The sequence below is a fragment of the Protopterus annectens genome, chromosome 13.part0 (genome assembly GCF_019279795.1).
Source record: "Protopterus annectens isolate FY-2018-M chromosome 13.part0, PAN1.0, whole genome shotgun sequence".
NCBI classification, from domain to species: domain Eukaryota; kingdom Metazoa; phylum Chordata; order Ceratodontiformes; family Protopteridae; genus Protopterus; species Protopterus annectens.
In genome coordinates this window covers 1,193,406,003-1,193,426,714 of record NC_056747.1, presented here as the reverse complement: position 1 = coordinate 1,193,426,714, position 20,712 = coordinate 1,193,406,003, and the positions used below count along the sequence as shown (strand labels likewise).

General features: G+C 46.5%; 1 protein-coding gene across 2 annotated transcripts in view; it reads right to left on the bottom strand.

Annotated features, from left to right (window-relative positions):
- CCDC47 (coiled-coil domain containing 47) overlaps positions 1-20,712 on the bottom strand; it is a 1,413,375-nt gene that overhangs the window by 328,047 nt on the left and 1,064,616 nt on the right. The gene's annotated exons all lie outside the window — the stretch shown is intronic.

Sequence of the window (20,712 nt, the reverse complement as noted above, 5' to 3'; positions counted from 1 at the left end):
CTATTTCTGCTTCTCTGTGCTCTGGCGGTGTCTGGAAAGGACCAATTCTTGGAAGGCCAGTTCCTACTAAACCTCGGAGGCTGGACCTGTAAGAAATCCTTGACTGTCTGGACAGATTTAGCTTTTTCTTCCACCTTCTTCAATACTTGCTGTGCAGGGGAACCAAACAAACTGTGCTTTTCCATGGGAGCATCTAGAAGCTTTGACTTTACATGGTCTGGTAAGGATTGTTCTTTTAACCATGCATGCCTTCTGATCACTGTACCAGTCATAGCTGATCTAAAGGAAGCCTCCAGTGCATCATAGCCGCATTTTAAGGAATGATTACTGACCTGCTGAGTGTTATGCACCAAATCCTGAAGGGACTTACGGTCTAAAGGTTCAGGTGAGGACAGTTTTTTAGTGAGCTGATCTAACAGAAATTCCTGATACTGAATCATGTGGAATTGACAGTTTAAGGCCCTAGCCGAAAGAGTAGCAGAAGTATAAACTTTTTTACCCCATCTCTCCAATGCCCTAGATTCCCTTTCAGAGGGGAGGGGTTTTTTGGCAGAGGCAACTGCTACAGCTTTGGGGCCCTGTGAAATAGTTTCAGGATCTGCAATAGGAGCCTTATACAAATGATAATGTGTGTCCGGAACCCTGTAGTATCTGTCGGGCTTAGCAGGGGTCGGAGGCAGAGAGTCAGGGGAAGTACAAGCATCATTAAATGCATCATCCACAACTGTAAGTACTGGAGGAATAGCTAAAGGCCTATGCTGTGGTAAATGCAAAAAAGTCCTAAGCCTTTTCCTAGAGTCTGAAAAATCCTGGCCCTGCCATTGAAATTGTTCCCTCATAGCATGCAAGGTTTCCCCAAAAGAAAATTCCTCAGGAGGAGAGGCAGAAGGTATGGAATCCTCTGCATCAGAGTTCTCATATGGAGAATAAGGGCCCTCTGGAGGATTTGTATTTTCTGAATCATCAGAGGAATAATCTGAAGAAACTGGCTCAGGGGGCTCTGCTCTAAGCCTCTTCTCTGGAGGTGGGTGAGAGGCCCTGTCAGGGTGAGACGGGTTCCCTGATCAAAGAAATGAGATCCTCTGCTAGACTAAGCATTTGAGTACTAGAGCTAGGCCTGTGAGAGGGGGCTTTAGCAGGCAGGGCCTTTGAAGATTTAGCTGCTTTAGCCCTGGCAAAAGCCTTAATTGACATGGATGCAGGGGGCCTAGCAGCTCCACGTGCAGGAGAAGATACATCTAAGGGGATAGTATCTGATAAATCCTGAGAAACTGTAAGAGCAGGTGGATTTTCAGTAGCAGATTCAGCCATGCTGGAAGAGGCCTCGGTAGAAGGAGGCATGCTTTCGGCCGAAGGAAGAACCGCGGACTCGGCTTCAGCCGAAACCGAGACACTCACGGTTGGCTTAGCCGCGGTTTCGGCCGAAACCGCGGACCGCGAGTGTCGGTCCTTTTCCTTACGCTTTTTAGCTAAATGTGAAGTCGGAGTCTCCGACGGCATGATATAAGCAAAAGCGGAGCCGAAAAACTCCTCTGCAAACTCTGACCGACGTCTAAGTGTTCGTCGGTTGAAGGAAGCACAGGCTAGACAAGCTGCTACGTCGTGGTCTGGGCCTAAACAAGGTAGGCAGTAAGAGTGGAAATCTTTATGAGGTATTTGTTTCCCACAAGTTAAACAGTTATTCACTTTTTCTGACATTGGCTGAGGCAAGAAAGAGTCCCCAACGGGGTACTTAGCTTTTTAGAAGTCTACGGTAGTAGCAATCTCTGGTTCTGACCGACCGGCACTTGCGAACAGCTTCTGCTTCGGGCGCCACGCGGCAAGAAAGACTGAGGAAAATGGCGTCGGATGATGCCTTTATACCCGCAGAACTGCAGCTATGACGTCGGGTGAAGTGCGACATCAGCCGAGGCCAGACCCAGACTTTGGAATCAGGCCGACTGAAGGGCTGCCTGAGGCCAGGACAACCCATTTGTTAGGATTGCAGATGCATCCTTGAAGGACATCTCAGTCTCTTTCCTGAAAGATACAGGCTGCAGTATTACCAAAACACCACAACCCCAACAAAAGGGTCCTTAGTAGAGTTAGGGTGGGGTGGGGTAAAGAAAGTACAGTTGTGTACACTTACCATAAATGTAGATGTTCGAGTGTATTCACTGTTGCAGTCATTACATTTGGGTAATCCTGCTGGCAGGTTGCCCTCAGTCGGCCTGAATTCCAAAGTCCTGGATCGTGCGTTGGCTGCTGTCACCCCTTCCCTGACGTCAGGTCGTCAGGGGTATAAAAGAAGCAGCCAATGCCATTTTTCTTTAGTTTTTCTTGCCCCAGACGTCAGGTGCCCCCAAAAGGGTAGCCAAAATTTATATATATAGAAAAATACATGCACCAATATAAACTTTACCTTCATCTACAAGCAAATACACCACACAGATTGTATAAATCAGAGAAGGAAAGATAGGTTCCATCAGAAGAAAAGGGGGATGGCGGGTGGGTAACCTGGACTGCAACAGTGAATACACTTGAACATCTACATTTATGGTAAGTGTACACAACTGTACTATGTTCTTCGTGTTTCACTGTTGCAGTCATTACATTTGGGTAGAATCCCAAAGCTATGGTTAGGAGGCTGGATACAAAGTTGGCAGATGAACAGTTTGGTTAAGAGCCACACAGGATACCACCTTAGGCATAAATGTTGGGTTTGTCCTCAGAGAGACCCTGTCTGAATAAAAAATGATAAAAGGCTCCACAGCCATGAGTGCCTGTAGCTCTGAAACTAGTCTTGCAGAAGTTATTGCTAGGAGCAGAGCTGTTTTCCAAGATAAAAACTTTATATCAGCAGTAGCAGCTGGCTCAAAAGGAGACAGGGTGAGTTTTTCCAAGACATAGTTGAGGTCCCATGCAGGCATTGGTGATCTCCTCGGGGACCTTAAATTTTTGGGTGATCTCCTCGGGGGCCTTAAATTTTTGGCTCCTCTGAGGTACTGCTTTAATAAGGGATGAGAAAAGATTGGTGGCTCTGTATTATAATGAGCCAAAATGGCAGAGGCATGAATTTTAATAGATGAAAAAGATAGGCCTTTGTCCAGCATCTCAGTTAAGTATTGCAAAATCTGAGGAATATTTGGCACAGCTGTACCTGTTCCTTGTGCCTGGTTCCAAGCATAGAATCTCTTCCATTTTCCAGCATAAGATTTTCTAGTACTAGACCTTCTGGCTTCCAAAATGACAACTATCACAACTTTACTGAAAGGTGTGTTTTGTTTGACTACATTATCTGCCATGCTGCCAGGTTTAAAGTCCTGAGTTGGCTGTGCAGGATCGGATTGTTTTGCTGGGACAGTAGATGAGGTATTTGAGGTAAGATCCAAGCTGGGCATTGAGACAGGTTCCTTAGGATTGGATACCAGTACTGGGGCAATCAGTATCATCTTTGGCTTCTCCTGTATGACCTTTAGGAGTACCTTGGGGTGGAGAGGCAGTGGGGGAAAGGCATATACCGATAGGTTTTTCCAGCTGAAAGATAGGGTGTCCACTTTCCATGCTTGTCTGTGATAAGTCCTTGTGCAGAATCTTTTTAGTTGGTAGTTGTGAGGGGAGGCAAATACATCTATCTCCGGGCATCCCCATTTCCTTGTTATCATGCTGAAGACTTGTGGATCCAGCTGCCACTCGTGGGGATCCATGAGGTTTCTGCTTAGTTCATCTGCCAGAGTATTTTCCCTTCCTGGCAGGAATTGTGCCTGCAGATGTACTTGGCAAGTCAATGCTGTGTCCCACAAAGTCATGGCTAGTCTGCAAAGGGGGTAAGAATGTGTGCCTCCCTGCTTGTTTATATACCACATGACCGTGGTGTTGTCTGTCTATCAGTAGTTGTCCCAGATGAAGTAAGTCTTTGAAGTTTGTCAGGGCATTTTGAACAGCTATATCTTTTTGATTGATATGTACATGCATTTGGTTTGAGGACCATGTGCCCTGAATACATCTTCCTGCCATGTGGGCCCCCCAGGCATAACCTGATGCATCTGTTATTAGTGTCTGTCTGGCTGGGGGTAATGTGAATGGCTGTCGCTTGTTTTGGTGACAAGCCTTTGCCCACCATCGGAACTCCTGTTGCAGGCAGGGAATGAGAGTAATCATTGTTTCCAGGCTGTGGCAATGTTGAGCCCAAACACTTTTTAGGTACCATTGAAGTTTCCTCATATGCAGTCTTGCATATAGAATTAGTAGGATGCAGGATGATGAAGCCCAGAGCCTGCAGAATTTTTCTTGCAGATAACTGGGCTTTGGTTGCCAACATTTTGAAATAGTCAGTTGCCTTTGTTTGTCTGGCGTGAGATAAGCCATCTGGGCAGTTTATTTAAGCTTGCACCCAGGAATATTATCTCTTGAGTGGGTACTAGTTTTGATTTCTTTTTGTTGACTGTGTACCCTAGGCATGTTAGAAGTCTTTTCACAAGCGCCAAATGCTGTAGAAGATTTTCCTTGTTCTCTGCTTGAATTAGACAGTCATCCAAGTAAGGATATATTTGTATTCTTCTTTGTCTGCAAAATGCAATTACTGGTGCCAGGCACTTTGTAAAGACCCTGGGCACAGTAGATAAGCCAAAGGGCAGTGCAGAGAATTGGTAATGCATTGAGCCAGCCTTGAATCTGAGGTATCTTCTGCATAATTGTCTAATTGGGACATGCAGGTATGCCTCTTTTAGGTCTAAAGTCACAAGCCAAGCGTTCTTGCCCAGCATGGGCAGAAGCTGCTGCAAAGTCAACATCTTGAACGTTGGTATATCCAGGAATGTGTTCAGAGTAGACAGGTCCAGTATTGGTCTCCAGGCCTTTTCATTTCTGGGTACCAAGAACAGTCTTGAGTAAAATCCTTGTCCCTACTCTTGCTGTGGTACTTGTTGAATGGCCCCCATGTCCATGAGGGATGAAACTTGTTTTTGTGCCTCTGCCCATTGATTTTTTTTTTTTTTGGCAGATCTGGCCAGCCGTTTGCCTTTGGCAGGGTGTGGAAATGGAACTTGTAGCCTTGTGACAAGACATTTAGAATCCAATTGTCCTGGGTTATAATGTGCCAGTTTTGAGAAAAAAAGTGCTAGTTTTCCCCCTAAGGGTGCTGCCAGGAGATAAGTGCTTGGTGCAGGTAGGAGGAAGTCATTGGGACTGTTTCCTGTATGGTGTGATTTTTCTTCTCCAACTTTGGAGGTAGAAGCACCCCATTACTTTGACCTGTATGATCCTTGCGCCTGGGATCTGCCTCTAGGGCGTCTGGATCTGCCCCTTTGAGGTCTGTCTGACACAGGAAAGGACCAGTTCTTTGTAGGCCAGTGTCTACTAAACCTAGGTGGCTGTACTTGTAAAAAATCTTTGACAGTTTGCATAGATTTAGCTTTGTCCTCCATTTTCTTTAACACCTCTTCCGCCTTAACACCAAACAAAGTATCATGCTGTAAGAATGAAAGTCCTCATGCTGTAAGAATGAAAGTCCTTATGAGGTATTTGCTTTCCACAAGAAATACAATTATTTACTTTTTCTGACATCGGTCTGGAGCAAGAAAAAAGTTTCCCCAATGGGGTACTTAGCTTTATTGAAGACTTCGGGTCTGAAACTCGAACACGAAAATCTCAGGAGCCGGCCGACTGGCACGTGTGAACTGCTTCTGCTTTAGGCACCGGGTGGCAAGAAAGACTAAAGAAAATGGCATTGGCTGCTTCTTTTATACCCCTGATGTCAGGGAAGGGATGACAGCAGCCGACGCAGGACCCAGGACTTTGGAATTCAGGCCGACTGAGGGCAACCTGTCAGCAGGATTACCCAAATGTAATGACTGCAACAGTGAAACACGAAGAACATCAGTCTTTCGTTAGGACAGCATATGGGGTTTACTCCAGGCAGTACCTTTAATCCTGCTGAAGACTTCTTATTTCGACTATTACTTCTGTATCTTCAAAGCAATATAACAAAATTTCACACAGACACACAAGTTCCAAAGGATAAACTATTACATAGTGTTAGACTGAGGGTATGCTTACTGAGTTCACTATAGTACATTAAGGTAGAATAACAGGCCTGAAAATACAGGGTCAGATTTGTATTTTCATGCATGCATTCAGTTTCAGGGAAAGACAGTTCAGTGGAAAGGAAAAGATTTTGTGATAGAAATGCTAGACAAAGAATGAGAAGTTATGTACTTACCATAACGTTCCATGTTAGTTGTCTTCTTCTCGCCTTCTTTCTTGCTGGATGGGTTTGGAGCCGAACCTCGGCTCCGACTCAGCCTATTACTAAAGCTCGAGAGCTATTTTCACCGGCTCGAGGCTATACTATGTCCCATAATGCTAGGCGTCATATACCCAGATCTCGCTTGATAGCCAACAATATGGACATACACGTCCCACCACAAGAAAAGAGTAAATCTATCTAATATATGTAAAAATAAGCTCTTCTACATATATCTCTTACAAGGGCTACCAAAAGGGGAGCAAGAGAGCTAGCTGAGAAGATAACTCTGGTGACAAAAGATTTCTCACAAGATACTCTAGGTCTTTCCAGGCAAGGGGGATGGAGGGTGGGACGTAAGAAAGAAGGCGAGAAGACAACTAACATGGAATGTTATGGTAAGTACATAACTTCTCAATGTTAAGTTGTCAATCTCGCCTTCATTCTTGCTGGATGGGACAGCGTCCCTAGCACCTTAGTCCTGGGTGGCTCAATGGAACAGACTCTTGAGTACAGTGGAACCAAAATCAGCCCGACTTCTGGAGGCGGTGTCCAGTTTGTAATGAGAAATGAAGGTATGAGGGGAGGCCCATGTGGCCGTTGCACAAATAGAATCCATGGGTAACCTTGCTTGAAAAGCTACTGAGGAAGCTAATGCTCTAGTTGAATGAGCTCTAGGCTTGGTAGGGGGCTCCTTATGCCTCAATTGATAGATTAACGTGATAAGAGAGGTCAACCATCTGGACAAGGTTACTTTAGAAACTGGAAGGCCTTGCTTTCCTTCCGCGTAAGACAGGAAGAGCTGTTCTAATTTTCTCTACTGTTTTCTTCTATCAAGATAGAAGCGTAGTTGACGGTGGACGTCTAAACAATGTAGTCTTCTATCAGTATAATTTGGGAAGAAGACTGGGAGATCAATAGTCTGATTAAGATTTTTTTCAGAGAGTACCGTAGGTAAAAATGAAGGATTAGTCCTAAGAGACACACTATCTTTGTGAAAAACAAGCTAAGGGGGGGCACATAGAGAGAGCTTGTAGTTCCGAAACCCTTCTCGCTGAGGTAATAGCTACCAAGAAAAGTGTTTTCCACGAGAGCAGTTTTAACGAGCAGGAAGCAGCTGGCTCAAAGGGAGGCAGATTTAAAGAAGACAGTACCAAATTTAGATCCCACGGTGGAGGAGGGTCTTCAACCGGGGGCCTAAGTAATAGGGTTCCTTTTAGAAAGGCTTTGCAAAGCTTGTGGGACATAATACTGGTCTCTGACAAGCCAACGTGGAAATTTGCAATAGCCGCCAACCGGACCCTGATAGTGGCTGAGGAAGAGCCCGTTTGGAAAAGTTCCGCCAAAAACTCTAGAACTGTTTGGACAGGAGCTGTGAAAGGGTCAACTTGATTTTTCCTTTCCCAAATAGAGAAACGCTTCCATTTACTAGCATACGTCCTTCTGGTGTTAGACTTGTGAGAGGCAAGGATGATATCACGTACTGACTGAGAAATTAAGGGAAGCCTGGCTAGGGTTGGAAGTGGAGCAGCCAAGCTGTGAGGTTGAGAGATGGAAGGGATTGGTACAGCCCGCCCAATTGATGGGTCAGAAGGTCTGGCACTGGGTCCAGATGCCAGGGCTGCTCTAGTAGATGACGTTGCAGGAACAGAAACCAAACTTGTCGGGGGCAATGAGGATCATCCTGGATCTCAAAGCAGTTGCTTTCTGGACTAACTGGGTAATTAGGGGAAAAGAGGGGAAAGCATATAGAAGACCCCGGGGCCAATCGTAGACTAGAGCGTCTCTGGGAGGGAGACCCGGAAGAGGAAAGATGGTGAAGAAATCCTGACACTTGCTGTTTTGAGGGGTTGCGAAAAGGTCGCAGCAAGGCTGACCCCACCTTCTGAATATTTGTTCCGCTACTAGCTGGTTGAGAGACCACTCGTAGGGCATGAGAATGGCCCTGCTCAGTCTGTCCGCTATGACGTTGGACTTCTCTGGAATATACATTGCTACCAGAAACCGTTGAGAAGAGATCGCCCACTGCCAAAGTCTGAGCGCTTCCCGACATAGGGGGTAGGACCTGGTTCCACCCTGCTTGTTGATGTACCACCCTACAGACATATTGTCTGTCTGAATTGCAATCGTCCCGGTGGGTAGAGAGTTCTGAAGGGCCTGCAACGCCAAAAGTACCGCTCTCATCGCCAAGACATTTATGTGCAGGTGGCACTCGAAGGGTTGCCATGTGCCCCGGACTGTCCTGCCCTGAAAATGCCCCCTCACCGGATCAGGGAGGCATCCGTTGTCACGGTGGCAACCAGAGGGGGGAGAATAACAGGTCTGCCCAGGAGCACCTGAGGCGAGACCATCCACCACGAGAGGCGTCTCTTGCATGACTGAGTGATGAGAATGTTGTGAGACATGGGAAGTTGCTGAAAGGACCATTGGGAAAAAAGCATCCACTGCAGTAGCCGCATATGAAAACGAGCTAGGGGGAGCAAGGTGATTGTTGCTGCCATTAGACCAAGTGTTTTCAGTACAAATCGGGCTTGGGCCCTGTCCTCCTGTAGAAGGATTTGAACATGGCTGCGAATGTCTGAAACTCTTGGTGTAGGTAGTTTTGCTGACAACTCCACCGTGTTTAACATGGCGCCTATGAAGTTAATATGCTGACAGGGCAACAAGGCAGACTTTTCGAAGTTTATAGAGATGCCTAGCGCTTTGCACGTTTGCACAGCGTAATCCCTGGCTTGAAGTAGCTGGTGCCTGGTGGTGGCAGTAAGGAGCCAGTCATCTAAATATGGAAACACCTGGAATCCTCGTCGTCTCAGGTGAGCCGCAACCACTGCCATGCATTTGGTAAACACCCTGGGGGCTGTGGTGAGGCCAAAGGGCAGGGCTCTGAATTGGTAGTGACTGGCTCCCAGCCGGAAGCGGAGAAACCTTCTGGAGCGCCTGTTCATTTTGATATGGTAGTACGCATCCTGAAGATCTATAGAGCACATCCAATTGTCCTGACCCAGAAAGGGTAGAATGGACTGTAGCGTGACCATCCAGAACCTCGTTCTTTGAACAGACTTGTTCAGCCTGCTGAGATCCAAAATAGGTCTCCAGTCCCCCGTCTTTTTTGGTACCAAAATGAATTTGGAGTAGATTCTGGATCCTTGTTGGTCTGCTGGGACTGGCTGGATGGCCCTTTTTGACAGCAGCTTTGAAATTTCTGACGGTGCTTGATCTCTCAGACCGGGTGGAACGTCTGGAAGAGGCCCTTTTGGTTGTTGCGGGGTGTGGATAAAGGGGATTCTGTAACGCTCGGATATGATCGACCATACCCATCTGTCTTGCGTAAGGGAAAGCCAGGCTTCTGGGTACAGTGAAAGTCTTCCCCCGACTGCCTCCAAAGGTGGACAGTCGGGCAGCTCCTCAGGGGTGCTGGAAGGGTTTGTCAGAGAAAGATTCTCTGCTACCCTGATTTTGTGGACCCCCCCTGCCCCTAGGGCAGCGTCTGTTAATGTTCCCTCATCTGCCTCTGGAGGGGAGCTCACCACGTGCGTCAGGCAGTACTCCCTGGGGTTTACGGAACCACATCTTTCCGCCCTTTTGACCCTTAGGGTATGGTCTAGAAGGGGCGGAAAAATGGACTCCCACAGCAGAAAGAGTCTTGCCTTCCTGTTCACACCTGGTCCATGTATCCTTCACTTGAGGTCCAAACAGGGCAGAACCGTCAAAGGGGGTGTTAGTGAAGGACACCTTGAAGGGGTCAGCAAAGTTGCAAAGCCGCATCCAGGCGTGTCTCCTTAGAGCAACGCCTGTGCCTGCGGCCCTACTCGCTCCATCGGCTGCATAAGAAATGAGCCACATGGAGGAGTTGACAATAGAGTTCAGGGTCCCCATCTGGGAGTTGATCTTTTCCTGAGACCCCACAGCTGTTGGGTCCTGTAAGGTATCACCCAGTTCTTTAAGGGGGTCTCTCTGAAGATGGGTGAAATGGCACAAGTAATTCAGCGACCGCATGGCAAAGGTCGCTGAAGAAAACATCTGCTTGCCATACCTATCCATAGTCCTAGATTCCTTATTAGGAGGATGGACAGGTACTGAAGGGTTAGCCAACTCCTTCTTAGTGGCTGCCGCCACCACCATGGCATCAACGGGGACGCCCTTAGAGAGAAACTGCTCGTCTGCCGGGGCTGTAATAAATTTTCTAGGCCTCTGGGGAGTTGGTTCCATATTATCCGGAGCCGTCCATGCCTTCCTAGCCCCCACCTCCATGAGTGGGTCGAAAGGCGGGACACCCACGAGATGGAAGGGCGAGAACCGAACGCATCCAGGTACACCGACTCGTCCTCGGAAGGGTTGAGGGCGGAGCAGTTCCCCCCCTGTTTAAGGATCTCTAGGATGTCAGAAAAGGAGACATCCTCAGAGGGGGACCTTGGGGATCCTTCTGAATCATCCAGGTCGGTGTCAGATGTCACTGACTCAGGGGAGTCGACATGCTTCCTCTTGCATGCCCTCTTCCGTGGGGGCTCCTCTGCAGGATCAGGGGAGGCCTCGGAAGAGGAGGAAACGCCCAATGGAGCGTCGGTTCTCCGCGCTTGGGTTTGGGAGGGTAGGCAGGGGCCGAAGCAGGCACCGTAGAGGGAGGGGCCGATGAGGCCGACCGTGGCGCCGGTATGGGAGCCAGCACGCTCCTCATGACCTCGAAGGCACCCCTGTCAGTCAGGGAAGAGGGACCCAGCTCCGAGGAGATGAGAGCTCCTCCCAGCACTGAGAGGGACGGCTCAGAGGCCGATGTCGGGGCCGAACTCACCCCGCGCCGAGGCTCCGAGAGGAAGAACGGGGTCGGACAAGGGTCTGATGCCACTCGCCCCCTCGGAGCCGACGAGGGAGTCTCGACGCCCGGATCCCTCCAAGGACGGAGCCAATGAAGGGATCGGAGTTGGCGAAGGAACCGATAACGGAGGGATCGGTTCCAATGCCCCAAAGGTACTAACCTTGACGACCACCGGCTCCGAACTCAGCAAAGTAGTCGGAGGAGGAACTTGAGCAGGCGTTGGCGTAGCCCCTGTCTGTTGAGACGGGCTATGCAATAACTGGGCCAGCTCCTGCGACTTTAAAAGCCTGCTGACTACCCTCTCAGGTTCGTGGTCCGAGAGCCTGGAAGACCTGGAGGAGTGAGACCTATGGCTCCGCTCCGTCAGCAAGGGAGCCTTCGGAGCCGATCTAACCGACTCCAGTGAAGGAGACCTGGAGCGTTTTCTGCTTGGAGACGGCTCCGTCACCAAAGCCGGAGCTGACTGAGGCCTCGATGAATCAGTTCCAGCTGGAACTGACGAGGCAGAAAGAGGACCGCTCGGCACCGGCTCCGAACATGGAGCCGATGATTTGGCGGGCTTTGAAGGTTTTCCGGAGATAGGCTTGGGCGGAGAACCTTCAGGCTTTAATAAGCCTCTGAGAATGAGCTTATTTCTGCGTTCCTGCAGGACTCTGGGGCTAAAAGCGTGACAGATGGAACAAGAGTCCTGCAGGTGCAGAGGGCCCAAACAGTACACACAAGAAGTGTGACCGTCTGTCAGAGACATCTTCTGACAGCACGAGTCACACTTCTTGAATCCCGATACCTTGGTATCTTTGGACATGACACCACAGGGTCAAGACAAAGAATCTACACAAGAACACGAACACACTCAACAAAAAAATTAAGTTAAGCTAACTAGTAAGAAGAAGACAGAAATTCCACACACACACACTGAGGGGAAAACTGTACTAACTACTGAAGGGAGGGTTAGGCCCATCCACCTTAAGGGTGGAAAAAGGGTAGGGAAAACTACAGAAAAAGGGCAGGGAAACTAGTCGCTACTCTGTAAACAGTAATTAAATAAACTAAATAGAAAAATATCTAAGAAAAACAAACTGTAGATACAAAATTTTTAAATACGACCTGGAGCTGGAGAAAACGCAACCTCGTAGCTGAAGCGGCAAACGAGATCTAGGTATACGATGCCTAGCATTATGGGACATAGTATAGCCTCGAGCAGGTGAAAATAGCTCTCAAGCTTTAGTAATAGGCCGAGTTGGAGCCGAGGTTCGGCTCCGAAACCATCCAGCAAGAATGAAGGCGAGATTGGCAACTTAACATTAGACAGTTAGGCACTGAGGCACATGCAAGACAAGGCTTGAAAACCAAGGCTAAAGATGCGTGTAGAACATTACAGGGTTTTGGTATTAGGAAAGACTTCAGACACAATCAGTAGGTTAGTTTTTGGACTGATATGATAAACATCTTTGCAGAACAGAGACTCGAGCCCGAGTACAGAAGTCAGGTTAAATATACATACTATTCAGGAAGAAAAGACCGTTTCAGTTGATATTATTCAGGAGAATCAGAATATACGTGCAAAAACTTTGGATACGTTTATCAGCACTGTTACTGTTATCCAGCATTCCAGAATTTCTACAGACTGTTTTTGTTTATCAGGACTGTTACTGGAGACATACTCAGAATATTGTTAACATCTAATAAACCACTCTAAACCGAATTACAGTGTGTGCAGAATTAATTCTGAAAAGTACAAAAAGACGTTGCCCATAAAGGAGAGACTGGAATGAATGTTTAATTACCCAAACTTGTGCTGAACAGGTGCAGTCTCTCATGTTTGCATAATGGTCAGCTGAGCAATAATAAAAAAAAAATTAGTCCAAAACAACATCTGATCAACAAGTTTGGTGAAAGGTATACTTTACTGCAGATGGAAGAAAAACATTGTTCATGGCTTTCACCTTTTTTTAAACAACTTTATTAAAATATCACTTAAGCTGCAAGCACACAAACAGAAAAACCACATTAGCAGTTTCAATACACACATATGTGCTCTTCTTTATAACAACTGTCTTTCAGTAAAAGGCAACATAAATCAATCAATTCCTGCATTCTCTTAAACTCACTCCTACCCTGAACATTAGTTTGTATGTATTGTTCCCACAAATTTAGTTTATTTCTACGTAATTTATTCCTTCACTTTTCTAAAGATCCCTCTTTCAGTTCTTTTACAGTACTGAATATTTCAAATACAGTTGGTTTAGATTTTGATTTCCATTTACTAGCAATTTATTTTTTGGCAGCCAAACTTAATAAGGTCGTACTATGTCTAGGCAATTCAGATCATGTATCCCAACTCAAAAGAACCATTCCCTTAGTTACAGCCATTTGCTCTCCCAATAAGTTAAGAGTACTCAGTATGGGATTTTTTTTTAATCAGTCAACTCATTACACTTCCAAAAACATGCACACAGTTACCTCTTTCTTCACTAGCACATCTCCAACATTTGCTATCTACCTGAGGAAAAAATCTTTGAAGTCTGCTATGCAAGCACTACCAATCAAAAATTCTAACCCTTTTGGATTTTGCTGCATACTTGGGAAATATACACATGTCCTTTCATTGTTTCCTTATAAAATGCTTATCCAGTCTCTCTTCCCAATCTTTTCTAACCTCCTCTGATCAATTCTTATAGTTACCATGTAATATTTTATATGCCCTACTAATTATCCCATTTTTAACAGCATTTTGAGTCCTAGATTCAACTAAAAAAATTTACCAACGCAGGTCTTTCACTTAGGACTCCCCTATCCCGTTCTCTTTGCCTATACCCTGATAATCAATCCCTGGTAGGGAAGACCATCTTTAACTTGCAGTCCAATCTTCTTGGCATCATCTCAGTCTATTACCTTTCCCTCTCTAGTTATTCATTCACAATACCTTAATACCTTTGCCCATTTTCTCCAGTAAATTCCTGCCACCCTTGCCTATTTCCTGTACCTCTACTTGCAGTCATCCCTATTGACAAAACCTCCTTTCTCCATTCATATGTTGGCTCAGTTCTTTGAACACTTTCTAAACCTTTATGAATTAAGGTTACGTATGTTTATTATTCTACTTAAGGATCTGCATCCAATATGCCACTCTCTAAATTTCTTGAACTCTTCCCCTAAACTTCATCATCATCCCTTTTCAATTTAGGTGAGTAACTAATATATTGGCTGTTTGGGGATAAAAAGTTTGGTGCTGTTGTTTTGTTGTTAAAATCTTGGCTTTACAGAACTAATAGACACTGGAGAAACAAGATGGAATGCAAACTGTGACTATTTGTGTGTATCAAAAACACAATAATGAAAATACTACTGTAGGCCATGGAGTGTGGTGACTATGCTCCGATATTCAGAAAAAGACAAATCAGTTAATCGCTACAGTGACGCGAAGACCTGACCTTAACAGATGTTAAGTACATCCTGCAAAAGTTAAGGTTGGGTCCCACACTTGGCATTACAATCTGCCGGCATTGATCAGTTAATGCACATGCCAATAAGATGTCCCCGTCTCTTACAAATTAAGAAAGTTACTAGAATAACAGGATGTGTGTTTGCCTGCACTTTCTGAAGGATACAAAGACCGAAACCTAAATGCATGTCACTATTTAGTGCATTCAATACTCCATGATTTGTCTGGAAACCACAGACTTTATGAGGAACAGACCAAACAGAGGAGTCAAAAATATGGACATTCTCTGAAAATCTGGACAGTTTACAGGCATGGCAAGGCGAGCATAAATGTTGCACTGCCTTTCTGACAGTGCTCGCTAAGTGGTTTATGGCTCTGTAAGTCAGCAAAACACTTAGCTTTTTTTTTCTTTACTGTAACTAGTAATAAATGGAACAAATAAAGCTTTATGCACTACAAAGAATTATGATCGGATCTCTGAATCAAAACCTTGAATTATATGTTCTTGACAGGAGTTATTTAGGCATTATTTAAGTTTTGAAAACTTTTAGTTTTTCAATTTTCTTGTTAAGTATAATGGTAGGGAGTTTCAAATGTTGACAGAGCAGAAGTACAGTGACTCACTAGCAGTATTCTTAGATTTGGTGGTAAGTAAAAATTATTTTGAGAGGGTTGTTCTCTGACTGTAGAATAATAGTTTAAGTGTTCTGAAGTACTGGACAGTTTTTTGGCTTACATATTAGGTTATAGGCAATAAGAAGTTGTGAATAGGTAAGATATTGTGGGAGCTTTAGCCAGTATAGTTCTTTTAAGGCTACACAACGGTGACCTTTTGTAAGTAGATTAGAGGCAAATCTAGAAATTTTATTGTAACAGCTACTTAGTTTCAATAAGGAGTACACTGTAGAAAGTAGTCTGATGCAATGCTTTGCAGTGCTGTCAGTGAGATGGTGCCTACTTCAGTATGTAAAAAAAAAAAAAGTTTATTTTTTAACAGCTTGGAAAATGCATAGATAAAATTTTAGGTATTCAGCTATCGTGACTCTCAATAGCTTTGATTGTTGTATATTTCTAGTCTGGTGTTATTTTCAGAAAATATTTTGAAAGTTTGTTTTTGGTCTAAAAAACATCTTGGGGTGAACAGCACTATTATTTTTTTAAGGATTCAGAAGAAGATGAACATTTCTTAGTCATGTTAAAATGGATGAGAAGTCAAAGTAAATGCTATTGTCATTTAGAACTACACAAGTGTAGCCTAAATGAAATTTCATGCATCAGCTCAATTCTTGAGATTACAAAGGAAAGTGAAACACATGCAAGTAGAGGAATAAACATAACTTTTAGTTATGTACTCACCATAACTTCAGATGTTTGGGATCCATCTCGCCTACATTCTGACTGATGGGTTCGGAGCCGATCCCTCGGCTCCGACTCGGCACGCTTATGCCAAAGAGCGAAGTCTCTTATTGGCTGAGCTTACTATATCCCAGGATGCACCACTACCAGTCCCCCAGATCTAGTTTGTCCGCATACATGCACACATGCACGCACTGCTTATATAACATCGTCAGATGAAACAAGATAAAACAGTAGAACTCAAAACCGTTCAATCTCTTCTGATCTCCAAGGCAGGAGGAAGGAGGGTGGGTATTAGGAATGTAGATGGATCCCAAACATCTGAAGTTATGGTGAGTACATAACTAAAAGATGTTATGTGATCCTATCTCGCCTACATTCTGACTGATGGGACAGCGTCCCTAGCACCTGAATCCTGGGTGGCTCACTGGAAAACACTCCTGAGTACCGTGGAACCAAATGATGCTCGCCCTTTAGATGCCACATCCAATTTATAGTGGGAAATGAAAGTGTGCGGGTTGGACCAAGTAGCCGCAGCACAAATCTCAGAAATAGCGAGCTTGGAATGAAATGCAATAGAGGTAGCCATAGCTCTGGTAGAGTGAGCTTTGATAGATGTTGTAAGTTGCTTACTTGAAGAGGAATAAGCCTGAGTTATGCAATCTCTAATCCATTTGGAAATAGTAGCTTTAGTGATGGTTTTACCCAATTTATTATCTGAAAAGGACACAAACAATTGGTCTGTTTTTCGAATTTGTTGAGTCCTGTCTAGATAGAAGCGCAATTGCCTGTGAACATCCAATTTATGCAAGGTGTATTCCGCTTCATTTGAAAATTTTGGAAAGAAAACTGGTAGCTCTAGAGATTGTTGGAGACAGAGATTAGAACAAACTTTTGGAACAAAAGATGGATTAGGCCTAAGTGATACTCTATCCTTGTGAAAAATCAAGTACGGTGGTTTGATAGATAGGGCTTGAAGTTCTGAAACTCTTCTTGCAGAGGTAATTGCAACTAAGAAGGCAGTTTTCCAAGACAGATATTTCAACTCACATGTAGCAGCCGGTTCAAAAGAGGAAGATGTTAAGGCACGAAGTACCAAATCAAGATCCCACGGAGGCGCAGGATGAAAAACTGGGGGTCTTAACAGCACAGCACCTTTCATGAAAGTTTTACATAATCTGCTGCTCATCAACGGTGGGTCTATGGATTCGTGAAATTTGGAGATGGCTGCTAGTTGGACTTTAATAGTAGAGACTGAAGATCCTTGATTAAACAAGGATTTTAAAAATTTCAAGACCTCTGGTATCGGGGCAGTAATAGGGTCTAAGCCTCTGAGTTGAGCCCAGATAGCAAACCTCTTCCACTTACTGAGGTACAATTTCTTGGTGGTGGGTTTGTGGGCTGAAGATAAAATGTGAATAACTTCCGGGTCTAAGGTGTGATTTCTGACTAAGGTCGGAAGTGGAGGAGCCAAGCTGTTAATTTCAAAGTGTGAAGGGACTGGTGCTGTCGTCCCGACTGATGAATCAGCAGGTCCGAAGTTAGATCCAAAAACCAAGGACCGTCCAGAGCATATTTCTTTAGGTAGGGGAACCATACCTGACGAGGCCAGTACGGAGCAATTAGAATCATTGTGGACCCCAATTGGGAAGCTTTCTGGATGACTTTGGGGAGGAGTGGAACCGGAGGAAAAGCATAAAGTAGTCCTGCTGGCCAAGGTTGGACTAGAGCATCCGTAGCTGCCTCCCCCTGACGCGGAGTCAAGGAAAAGAACCTTTTGCACTTTGTGTTTTGTGGTGTTGCAAACAGGTCGCAGCACGGGGTCCCCCATCTTTTGAAAACCTGAGCTGCTACTGTTTCGTTCAGGGACCACTCGTGAGGAGAGAGAATCGTCCTGCTTAATCTGTCTGCCAATATATTGGATTTTCCTGGAATGTGGGTCGCTACCAGGAAGCGGTTGGTAGCTACTGCCCATTCCCACACCCTCATGGCCTCTCTGCAAAGGGGGTAAGATCTGGTCCCTCCTTGTTTGTTTAGATACCAGACCACCGACATGTTGTCTGTGTGGATAGCGATAATGCCTTGAGGGAGAAACTTGTGGAGGGCTTGTAGGGACAGAAGCACAGCCCTCATTTCCAATACATTGATATGGAGAAAAGTTTCGTCTGGAAGCCAAGAACCCTGAACTAACCTGCCCAGACAATGCCCCCCCCACCCCGTCTGGGAGGCATCCGTTGTCAAGGTGGCCACCGGAGGGGGTATAACAAAAGGTCTTCCCTGATTCAGACTGGATGGCTGAAGCCACCAGCGGAGGTCCCGTTTGCACGTTTCTGTAATCAGTATGAGATGATTGAGGGGGAGATCCTGAAAAGACCATTGTGTCGATAACAGCCACTGAAGAATCCTCATGTGCAATCTTGCCAACGGAACTAGGAGAACCGTGGCAGACATTGAACCTAAAAGTTGCAGGACCAACCTGGCTGGGGCTTTGGATCTTGGAAGCAGGGCTCGGACTTGACCTTGCAATGTTTGAATCCTTTCGGTAGGAAGGAAGATGCGCATCAATTTTGAGTCTATCTCTGCTCCTATGAATCTTATGCGCTGAGAGGGCAGCAAGACAGACTTTGACCAATTGAATGTAATTCCCAGGGAAGCACCCAGGAGATGGTGGCTTGTAGGTTGTCTAGTAGTAGATGCCTGGTGGTGGCAGTCAGGAGCCAGTCGTCCAGATAGGGAAACACTTGGAATCCGAGACTCCTCAGGTGAGCAGTCACTACTGCCAAACACTTGGTGAACACCCTGAAGGCTGTGGTGAGACCAAAGGGCAGTGCACAAAATTGGAAATGACTGTCTCCCAGGCTGAAGCGCAGATACCTCCTGGACGCCTGATGTATCGGTATGTGATAATAGGCGTCCTTGAGATCTATGGAGCACATCCAAACATCCTTCTCCAACAATGGGAGAATGGATTGTAAAGTGACCATTCGGAATTTGGACTTCATGACGGACTGGTTTAGTTTGCTGAGATCCAATATGGGTCTCAGGTCCCCTGTCTTTTTTGGCACTAAAAAGAACCTTGAGTAATTTCCGGATCCGATCTGGTCTGTGGGGACCGGTTGGATGACTCCCTTTTATAGCAGCTTTGAAGCTTCTGCGGCTGCAATTTCCCTTTGACTGGGTGGTGGGTCCGGGATTTTTTTGGACGGTGGGGGTGAGTGTGTGAAGGGAATGGTGTAACCTCCGGCAATAATCCGAAGCACCCATCTGTCCTGAGTAATAGACTCCCAGGCTTTTAGGTGCTTGGCAAAACGGCACCCGACTGGCTCCGGAGCAGCACAGCCGGGCAATCCCTCATGAAGTGTGGGAGGCTGAAGAGCCACGAAAGGACTCGCGGTCTCCAGTATTGCGGGGCCCTCTGCCGCCTCTGGGACGGCGTCTCCCAGAAAAATTTCCCCGTCCTCTGCCTCTGGAAGGGGAATCTTCCTGCTGTTGAGGAAAGAACTTCTGTGATTTGTGGAACCACATCTTCCCTCCTCTTTTAGCCTTGGGATAAGGCCGAAAGGGAGTGGAATAACGTGCTCCTACGGCAGATAAAGTTTTTCTCTCTTGCTCACAGCGGGTAAGAGTGTCTTTAACCTTGGGTCCAAACAAAGAGGACCCATCAAAGGGAGCGTCGGCGAAGGAAGACTTGAAGGCCTCCGCGAAATGACACAAACGGAGCCAGGCTTGTCTCCTTAGAGCCACGCCTGTGCCTGCCGCTCTGCCCGCCCCTTCGGCCGCATATGAAATGAGCCTCATGGACGAGTTAGAGATCGAGGTAAGGATAGCCAACTGAGAGCTAACCAACTGGACTAGCTGCTCAGGTAGGCTACCTGAGAGGGAGTCTGACAGCTCCTTGACCAGATCCCTCTGTAGTCTGGTGAAATGTGCCAAATAATTCAGGGACCTTAGAGTAAAGGCCGCTGAAGTCAGGGTGCGCTTCCCGTACCGGTCCATGCTCCTAGACTCCTTATTAGGAGGATGGACGGACGTTGAAGCCTCTGCCACGTCCTGCTGTGTAGCAGATGCCACCACCATGGCATCTACAGCCACTCCTTTCGTCAAGAACTCCTTCTCGGGTGGGGCAGACAAAAATTTGTTAGGGCGAGAAGGCACTGGTTCCACAGTATCTGGATGTTCCCACGCCCTCCGACAAACCAAATCCAGGAGCTCGAAGGGCGGAGACACCCAGGAGGCGGAGGGCTGAGCCCCAAAGGCCTTGAGAAGCACTGACTCATCAGCGGAGGGGGGGTTTGGAAATCCAGCCGCCTCATTGCTTAAGAATCTCTAGAATGTCTGCAAATGAGACATCATCCGAGGACAACTTTGGTGACCCCTCCGCATCATCAAGATCAGTGTCCGATGTAAGAGACTCGGGGGAGTCCACGTGCTTCCTCTTGCACGATCTCTTCCTTGGGGGCTCCTCCGAAGACAACTCCGAAGAACCCTCAGGAGGAGGGGAACCCCCAGTGGGGGTAACCTCAGGCCCCGGGGCTCCGCTGCCTAGAGACAGGGGAACTGCCAAAGACCCAGTCTCCGTGCCCAGGGAAGGTGCCGGTAAAGCCGTAGAGATGGCCGAAGAAGACTTGGCCAAGGCACTCCTCATAGCTCTGAAAGGCGGACCCCCAGAATCCTGGGAGTGTCCGGTCCCCGGAGCCATGATAGCAGACGGAAGTCCCGCAGCCGAAGCACCGAGAGGGAGGCTCGGAACCGACAGCATTGGTCCCGAAACGTCACCCCCGGGTCCAGCCGAAGAAGTCCGCGTGCTAAACTCAGACCCAAAGGCCGGGGTTGGAGTAAGGGTCGGAGCCGACCCTAGGATCTCTACTGGCTCCA